Raw genomic sequence first — 9,695 nt, forward strand, 5'->3', positions numbered from 1 at the left:
CACTGGTTATACTTGTGCACAGGCTAGCATTGCTCGTATCTTTCTGTATACGGCTATTTCGAAGCGCTGCCACGGGAGATTGAAATCTCACAAAGAAAGATGCTCGGAGAATGTGACGTTCTAATAACGATCTTCGCGGTGCTAATAGTTAACAGCGTAATGCCATTCAGTAGCTTTATATAAGCCTTTGCAACGTAGCAACCTTCAACATATCATGCCATTATTTTACGACCGAAATAGTGCGCGCTATAAATTAATGACCCGATGTCTTCTGTAACAGTTATTCTTCTCCTGCCTCACAGACGAGATCAATGGAACCAGTCATAAATAACTGACAGACGCGCACGAAGACGGACCGCAGTGTGATGTGACAAAGATGACAGGTTGTCCCAGATGCACCGCACCGCTCTGTTCAAATGACGAAGGCTCAGTAGCACACGCATTCATTTCTACGGGCCAGCTCGCACATCTCCACTCGCGTGTACCCGGTATATTGTGATCCTTCGTGCACAGCACTTTGCCGTTGAAGATGCTTATTCTCTTTCGACGCCTTTCTTCTTTTCTTCTGCCAGCACCGAAGATAAGCAATACCTACTACGGTGTATAGGAAGCTTTCTGGTCCAACGTTGTTTTTTTTTTTTTCGTTCCGGACAGCTCAGATAATGTGTTGTTCAGTTGATAACAGAGAGGCTGGTAACATGCAAGTGCTAAATTACACACGGCGATGAATAATAAACAGAAAATAGAAACAGAAACTTAGCAGAGTATGTAGCACTTAATCAGCATGCGGATGCACCGGAGACGAGTGAGTCTTGCTGTAATGTGCTAGAAGCTGCACCTTGTTTTTCATGGTACAACGATAGCTGACCGAAATAACCACCGATTGAACAGTTTACTCAAGGTTCACATACTCATGCTACGCATAAAAGCTACCTCCTTCCTAATCGACATCTTCAAATGACAATGCACTCACTTATAAAGCAACCAATTCGTCGGACATGGAGTTATTTTCCTGCTCCTCGTTGCGCAAGATGAATACAACCTGTTGTACTCGCGCGGCATTCAAAAGTTCAGCCCGCCTTTCATGGTATTCCTAAAGCAATGGCAACAGTTCAACGGTAGCAGTAATGCGAGCTTGTCGTAATATGCGCAAATCAAAAGAGAAAGAAAGTGCACGTCCTCTTTCCGAGCACAACGTTGAGACTGATCCAAATAAAAAGCTACACGGTTCTTCAAGCATTCGCTTGAAACGACTCGAAGGAGAAAACCACCTTTTTCTTTTCAGTCGATGGTATCAATCCTTCATTCCATTCAACACCCCTTTCCCCCCTCACCCGAAGCCTTCCGCAGCTAACGTGATTTTGTATGGTCTCCTGGAGTCGCCCACTTTGACCACGCGACGATGTTGCGCATAACGTCATAATATGACGTCATTATGACGTCACAAATAGTGGCGGTGTGTGACGTCACCGATGTTGAAGTAATGCTGCTTTGGCGGCGCACATCCATTCGCTTGAGTGTCACGTGACTTAACCACCCTTTATTTTTTTTCTGTTTGCTGTTATTTTACCCTCTCTGAAGTCTTACAAAATCTCGAGCAAATTTCTTGAATGGTGTGAGATACAAGGCTTTCGTCTTAATAATAACAAATATCGCGACTGCCTGGGTGCTTTACTGTTGGCTTGCATACGAAAAACATGTGTTTGTTGGGTAAATATATAAGCATACAACAAGTAAAATGCCCTCAGACCTTTTACGAGACCTGAAGAACACGTAATCTTCATTTTCGAGCCTAGAGCCACCAGTAGTATCGCAAGCCCCTTGCGCTCACTGCACCGAAACATTGAACCATATATTACAACTACCCCTCCACCCTCCCACCTAGGTAAAGTTCGTGATACGCGAAACTTCCGGGAAAGCTCTATTTCATGTCCTTCTGGAAACAAGGCCTCCACTTCTATGTTTCAGCCTGTAGTTCCAGCGACAAACACAGTAACGCGATGGGTTAAAAACATCGCGCACCAACAGTGCATAAATTCAACAGTGCGTAAACTTTTGACGCCGGATGCACATTCAAATTGCCGCTCCAGCTCTAGGCGAGCACACTTTTAAAATAACATGATAGCGGCCGCAGTCAGCTATCAGAAATGTTGTCAACAATAAATAAAGGTGTCGGAATACGTGATCGACTGCACTAGCGTGTTATTGTACAGGACGAAGGTAAAAAAATACAATTGAAAAAACTGCACGCACGTGCACACGCGCACACTAACAACAGATGCAGCCAGAATTAAATATGCTAGTCCCACAGCTCACATCAGGGCACCAACGTGCTACTCGCAATTAAAAAAAAATAAAACGAAAAGAAAGCTGGTTCGTCAAACAAAGAAGAGCAGCTAGATGCTGCGACTGAATTTTTGCGGACATGCAGTCATTTCGAGGTCCAACTGTTTGCACAGCGCGTGATTTCACTTGCAGATCATTCGATAAGGTTCACCGGACTCGCAAGAGCCTAACGCTGGGAGCTGTTTTGAGATGACGTGCGTAACGCGGTTGTCAGGAATCATGCAGCCTCTTCGCGCAAAGGGCATCATCTTGTCCGGCGTTCTGTGTTTTCTGCTGCGTACAGCTCGGCAATTATGTTCGGTAACTTGAGATTAGTCCAGGCCTCGCCACCCGTTATGGATGCCAGACCTTACGCTTCGCCAGTGGTGGTAGCCAGGGTGGTAGCCTTCCGAATTTCTCGGAGGGGCAAAAGGACTGCTCGTGGGAGAGAGGTGAAGTAGAATGGCTACGAAATGAATAGTTGTAAGATGTTATTCTACGTGTCTCATCAACATATTCAACCGTTAACTGGGAATTTTAATGTTTTAAGCGACGATAGAGGAGATTAGAGGAGGCGGTGTTTAGCTTCTCCGTGGGCAACTTATGAGGTTCATTATTGCTTGATGAACTCTCTCTTTTGCACCTCCTCCTTGTTGACGCCTCTGGAGGAGGCGTATAGTAGGCCAGTCTATCGTTTCATTAAAATTTCGGCGATAGGCATCACATCCCCCGATTTTATGTACAGGGGTTGCCTGGAATTATCAATGAAGGAAATTTACTTTTTAAACGAATCTAAGAATATGCGTTAAGCACTCGAATATACTGAAGCAAGGTGCATGATCGGTCTATTCGGCTGGCAACGCATAGCGGAAGAGACAAGACAAGCGATCGATGAGGAATAGCTCCAGTCCTCTTCGGTCCTTTGCCTTTTGTATCTCTTCGGTGCTTTTTACGTTGCTCAAACACATCCGACGTTTCTTTCTCACTAAATGTGGGTGCCACATGAGAACGAATTTCTTTGCATAATCGGAATGACTGTAAACGGTGTTTCGTAACCTTCACCCCAACCCCTGCTGCGCCCTGTCGCGCTTCCCACTGCATTTTATTTCTTGTATTTCTAGCTGCGGTACGTCGACTCAATGTACAATACGCTAATCGATTCCTGCGCATGAAAAAAATCTGCTATGAATGCTCATTGTGTCTCGCGTACATGTTTCCGCGCTCCGTGGTGTCGATGGAAGTGGTCAGTTGCCATCTTCCCGAATGTCTCGAAACTGTCGTATTTCATATGTAGTTGATTACAGGTGAATGTTCCCAATGAACTCCCGTTGCTCTATTGTTCACTCCATCGCTCAGAACTCAGCACAGCGGTGGTTGAAAGCATTTTGCTAACTTGAACTCACTCTCTTATTTGGTTACTTAGCGGCTGCATTGTGACTGTGATGCCAGTATATATAGCTGAGTTCACGCCTGCCGGGCCCTTGGACGCATCTCTAGCGCTTGTTCGTGCGTTATCTTTCCCGAGCGGTTGTAGAGCTAAACCATTGCTGACTATATGCTCATCGTGTTTATGCGAGAGAAACAGGCGCGAGAAGGCCTACGGGATGAACTGTTTCGAACCCACATGACGTCACTCCAGGGATGACTCCGTGAATTTCTCTAAACCTAGCCTTCCAAATGTGAAACGTGAGGTGCCCCTTGAGCGCTAATGTTCCAGTCCCGGGCCGCCATTGCGCAGCGATGCTTCCCGCTCGGCCTTGGGCCATTGTTACCATCCATCAATCACAGCCGGCTGATGCCGTTCATAACTCTGGCGGGCTATCACTTTGACCACCGATGAAGAGCGCAGGCAGGCATCAGAAGAGGCATCGCTACAAGGCAGTCCCCAGCAGTCACAGAGCTGTTAGAAGCAGTGACGACACTACGCTGCAGGTGCACTGTATGAGCCGTACGGCGCGATGCACGGTGTTTCAACCCAGTCACCTGTTCCAGCAGTGATCACGTGTGCCCCTTACTCAGTGTGCCATACCAACGTCTCCTATCGGTCATACCTGTGAGCGAGTGTATTCAACCCACCTGATGGCCGAAATAAAATCAAGACACCCCGACAACCCAAGACCCCAGCTCCTTACAGCCGTGCAATACAACATGGTGTGTGTCTCACTTAATCGTCGCCGTGTTGTTTCCTCGTTGCTGTGTGGAATTGAGAGCTGGGCGGAGCTTAACTCTCAGTATGGGCGTAGACGTTGAGAAAGACCACAATCAACAATCGCAGGGCCAGTGTACGAGAGCGGTGAGTGTTCTCGCATACTCGACATAGCGAGAACACAAACCGTATACGTGTTTGCTTAGCACGCCGCGATGTACCAGTGGTTATGGTGTTCAGCTGCTGACCCGAAGGTCGCAAGTTTGATCCTGGCCATGGTGGTCACATTTTGATGGAGACGAAATGGTAGAAGCCCGTGTACTGTGTGTTGTCGGTGCACGTTGAAGAACCTCAGATGGTCAAAATTTCCGGAGCCCTTCAATATTGTGTCTTATCCTTGTTTTGGGACGTATAACCCAAAATATTTTTATTGCTTATATCTGAAGCGCGCAATAGCAGAACTTCTTGTGCTGATTGATTGATATGTGGGGTTGGACGTACCAAAACCACCATATGATCATGAGAGACGCCATATAGTGGAGGGCTCCGGGAATTTCGACCACCTGGGGTGCTTTAACGTGCACCCAAATGTGAGCACACGGGCCTACAGCATTTTCGCTTCCATCGAAAATGCAGCCGTCGCAGCCGAGATTAGATTTCGCGACCTGCAGGCCAGCAGCCGAGTACCTTAGCCACTAGACCACCGCGGTGGGCAGAACTTTTGGTGCCGTAAGATACGAGACAACAGCTTGACGTGAGCACAAACATCACAAATGGCATATCACCACCGAACTTAATATGAAAGGGAATGGTTCTGCCTCGTATTGCGTAAACATCCCTATTTTAATATACATAGTGCGCAAACACGGACAGACAAAGGAAGTAAGATGTAAGCCCGAACGCATAATTGCAAATCAGAGGAAAAGAAAGAAGGCACGACCATTTGTCAGCGCAAGCAAACCTGTCAATGCGGCATGTGTGCGAGTCTACGTTAAGGCATTTCATTTATTCTTTTCGCAATCTAATCGTCGGTTAACTCACGTATGCGTTTCCACTGTTATCGACGCGCCAAGCCTCTATCATTGAACACGTTTCTTCATTCCTTTGGCGGTGCAAAACGACGTGTTCTTGTAATAGCTTCGGCGTGGAGCTTCCACTCTGAACGATGCTAAGGAAGATTGCAAGGTGAGCCTCCCGTTAGCGATTTATTTTGTTCCAATAATGCCTGGTTGATAGAGCTGCCCGTCTGTCCTAAGTAGAAGCGGTCGCAGCCGAAAGAAAACTTAAACAACACACCTGTGCTTTGGGACGTTAAACCCCACAAATCAACACACCTGTGCGGCAATAAGTAAATTTGTATGCATGTTTTACGAAAAAAAATGCCGCTCCGCTTCTTGCCTATATATTAGTATATCTTTCTTTTTCTGCCCAGCGGCATAAATTATTAGCTCATTAGCAGCCGTAAATACAACATTAACACCGTATCTACTTCCTACTTTCTTTAAAGAACCCCAGGTGGCCGAAATTTCCGGAGCCCTCCACTACGGCGTCTCTCATAATTATATGGTGGTTTTGGGACGTTAAACCCCACAAATCAATCAATACTTTCTACTTTCTTTAGCCTGTGAAATGCAATGAATGTGAAGAGTAACTACGACACGTTTTTTCGTATCGCTCTCTGTAGCCACACTCGGACTTTTTTTAAACAACTTCTTTAAACGTTTAGCGACTGCAACGCAAAGAGAGCGTATACATCTAAAAGGAACTTCACCTGTGCGTGAAAATCTATTTGTGCTCACAATACTTGGCTAGGGAAGTATTTAAGCACGACAAGGCTATAATACCGTTTCAACCAACTTATTCGACAAAAGTTTAAGCGCGCGATGTTGAAGATTTACTTAGGAGAATACTGCATGGCGCCTACGTGCTTTTTACAGCGAAAGCTGTTACGAGATCACTTTTCGGGTCACGCGCATTTGTTGTTGTTCGCCGCCGCCGCCGGTGTCGGTAACCACAACGTGCGAAATAAGAAAGAAACCTTGCACCAATGACGCAGTTGGGCTTGAACTCAGGTCCACTGGGTGCCAGCCCAATATTCTACCACTGAGTTACGCCGGTGCTTGTAACATGTTGTCAAGCTTGCCTTAGGCAGGCATGACCTAGCACCGATGGCACAGTGCGGCTCGAACCCGGGTCTGCTGGGTGCCAGCCCAGTATTCTACCACTGAGACTCACCGGTGTTTGTGGGTTGTTGTCAGACTTGCCTTATGCAGGCTTGATGTCGGGAAAGCAATCGCGTTAATACGACTTATAAAGCGTTTTAGAATAGCGAAAAAACAACCAGTCGTCGCACATAGCGAATAGCGTAACGAGTGGGCCAAACCATCACAAAAGCTTGTTCTTGTTCCCCTATTAACTGTGGTACATACCCACTTCAGCCATAATTCCTCATCGTCGTCAGCCACGTGCACTGCATGAACAATTGGCACAAAATTCCTAGCAAGTGTTTAGCGGATATATACCACGCTTCTCAGAAAATTGACGAAAAATAGCATAGCGAATGTCAGCCTACTACCCAAAAGTTTATAATTTATGCCCTAGTGGGCACCAAGCAAGTGTGCTGGCAATATAGTTACCCAATGAGTCTTTTCAAAAGGCTCCGAAAGGCCGCTAGCTTTCGTTGTGGCTGTGTTGTGCCTTCCGCGCAGGCCTGGCGTCTTTTTTCTGAAACTTTATGGATGATGTATAAAAGTTGTATTTCGTTATTCTGAGGCAAAAGCTAATTACGAAGTACCCTTCCTTGTCTGACATTCCTGGCTTGAGTTTCTTCTCCACACAATAATTTACCAAAGGCTAGACATATGATTGTTTTGAAATGAGAGCGTTTGTTCCTGCCTTTCTGTCCGCGTCTAAGTAGTGCGCTCTCATTTCAAAACAATCATGTATAACCAACTCCCAATCAACCATATTAGCTAGATACATTATCAGGACATTTCAGATGCATACTAGATCCCTCGATACTATAGTAGCGAAGTCTGAAACGCAGTGGGAGCGCTCTTGTTCGGGGACTAGTCCAGTGATACTACGCGGTAGGCTGAGAACGTACATATATACTGGTTGGAGCTTAAGCTTAATACAATATTGAAATCAATAGTTGGACGGAAACTATAGTCTGGTCGGTAATAGGAAGGACAACCGCACAGGACAAGCGCTGGACTTATAACTGAGTTGTAAGTCCAGCGCAAACAAATAAAAAGAAAGACGCTGCACCAAAACACTTTCCAAATAACAGATGTTCCGACTTCCTACGAGGTTCTTGTTGAAAGCCCTCGTATACGGTAGCCGGAACGTCTGTTATTAGATGCGAAGCAGCTCTTTGACTAGCCTGCGTAACGCTATCCGTCCGTGTTTCCGTGCCAACACGCCACACCGCGTTCCCCCCGCCGTTGTTGGAACAATACCAAGTAGGTCAAGTCACAGCTGCTCGTTGACGTCACTCGCTCTCTCACCAGAAGCAGCTGCCGGCTCCTCCCGCGCCCGCTCGCAACACACTTCTGTCTCTATCTAGCTTCCCCTCTCCACCGCCCGCAACGCGCGACCACACGTCGAGGGGAAACATCCTTTGGACTCGTTTATCTTCGATGAAACTCACACGAAACCTAACCCACCTTTCATGTCCTTGAGTTTGAAAGAAGCGTATACTCAAGTAAAGGCTACACCAAGTTTGGCTTCAAACCGTTCTTTAAGTGAAGAGTTTAATTTTCACTTGTGCCTTGACTTTAGCCACCAATCAGATAACCTCCTTCTAGTTAAGTCTACCCGCTTAAAGTTTATTTTGCCCTCCCGGTCCCTAAGCCCCAGTGCTTTGAAAAACTCTGCGCCATCATCCTGAACTATAGGGTGAAGCCCTTTACAGAATATTATCAAGTGTTCGGCAGTTTCTTCTTCCTCTCCACACGCACTGCATACTGTGTCTACCCCTTCGTATTTGGCCCGATATGTCTTGGTTCGCAGTACTCCCGTCCTGGCCTCAAACAGCAGAGAACTACCCCGAGTATTATCATAGATCCTTTCCTTGAGAATTTCCTGCTTAAAAGTTCGATAGATCTCTAGTGCGGACTTCTTAATCATGCCCATTCTCCACATATCGGTCTCAGTTTCCTTCCCCTTCTTCTTAACCGATAGTTCTTTTTGTATAGCCCCCTGCTGTTTTTTAAGTAATTACCCGTCGATTTTCTGGTTCGCTTCCTCCATTTTGTAATGACATTCCTCATGTACAAATAGCTGAAAACCTTCCTAGCCCAACGCTCTTCCCCCATTTCTCTCAATCGCTTCTCAAAATTTATCTTGCTGCTAGCTTCCCTGCCCTCAAATGATGTCCATCCCAAATCACCTTGTACTCCCTGATTTGGTGTATTCCCGTGAGCTCTTAAAGCAAGCCTACCTATTCCACGTTGCTTAATTTCTAATATTGCTTGAACTTTTGATCTCATGCACAAGACCGCATTGCCGAACGTCAGCCCAGGAACCATGACCCCTTTCCATATTCCTCTCACAACATCATACCTATTGTAATTCCACAGTTCCCTATTTTTCATGACCGCTGCATTCCTGTTACATTTAGTCGTCACGTATATTTCGTGTTCCCTGAGATACTCGGTCCCATTGCTTGTCCATACGCCCAGATATTTGTATTTATCTGCTATCTCTAGCGTGACCTCCTGTATTCTAAGCTCACTACCTTCGTTGCCATTGAAAATCATGACTGCTGATTTTTCCTTACTGAATCTAAAATCTAACCTATCTCCCTCATTACCGCAGATGTCCATCAATCTCTGCAAATCTTCCTTGTTGTTGGCCATTAGCACTATATCATCTGCGTACATTAATGCTGGTAGTACCTGATCAATAAGTTTTCCTTGTTTGACTAAAGAGAGGCTGAAGCCCAGTCCACTTCCCTCTAATTTTGCCTCTAATCCTTGTAGGTACATCATGAATAAAAAGGGTGACAGGGGGCACCCCTGCCTAAGCCCACATTTTACCTCTGCAGGCTTGGATACCTGTTTTTCCCACTTTATAACTACCTTGTTACCTTTATAGATTCCCTTTAAAAGATTAGTGACTACATGTTCCACGCCTAGTGTGTCCAGTATTCCCCACAATTCCTCTTGAACCACGCTATCGTACGCTCCCTTGATATCCAAAAATTTTTACGCCGCAGCGC

This window comes from Rhipicephalus microplus, chromosome 1 (genome assembly GCF_043290135.1).
Source record: "Rhipicephalus microplus isolate Deutch F79 chromosome 1, USDA_Rmic, whole genome shotgun sequence".
Taxonomy (NCBI): Eukaryota; Metazoa; Arthropoda; class Arachnida; order Ixodida; family Ixodidae; genus Rhipicephalus; species Rhipicephalus microplus.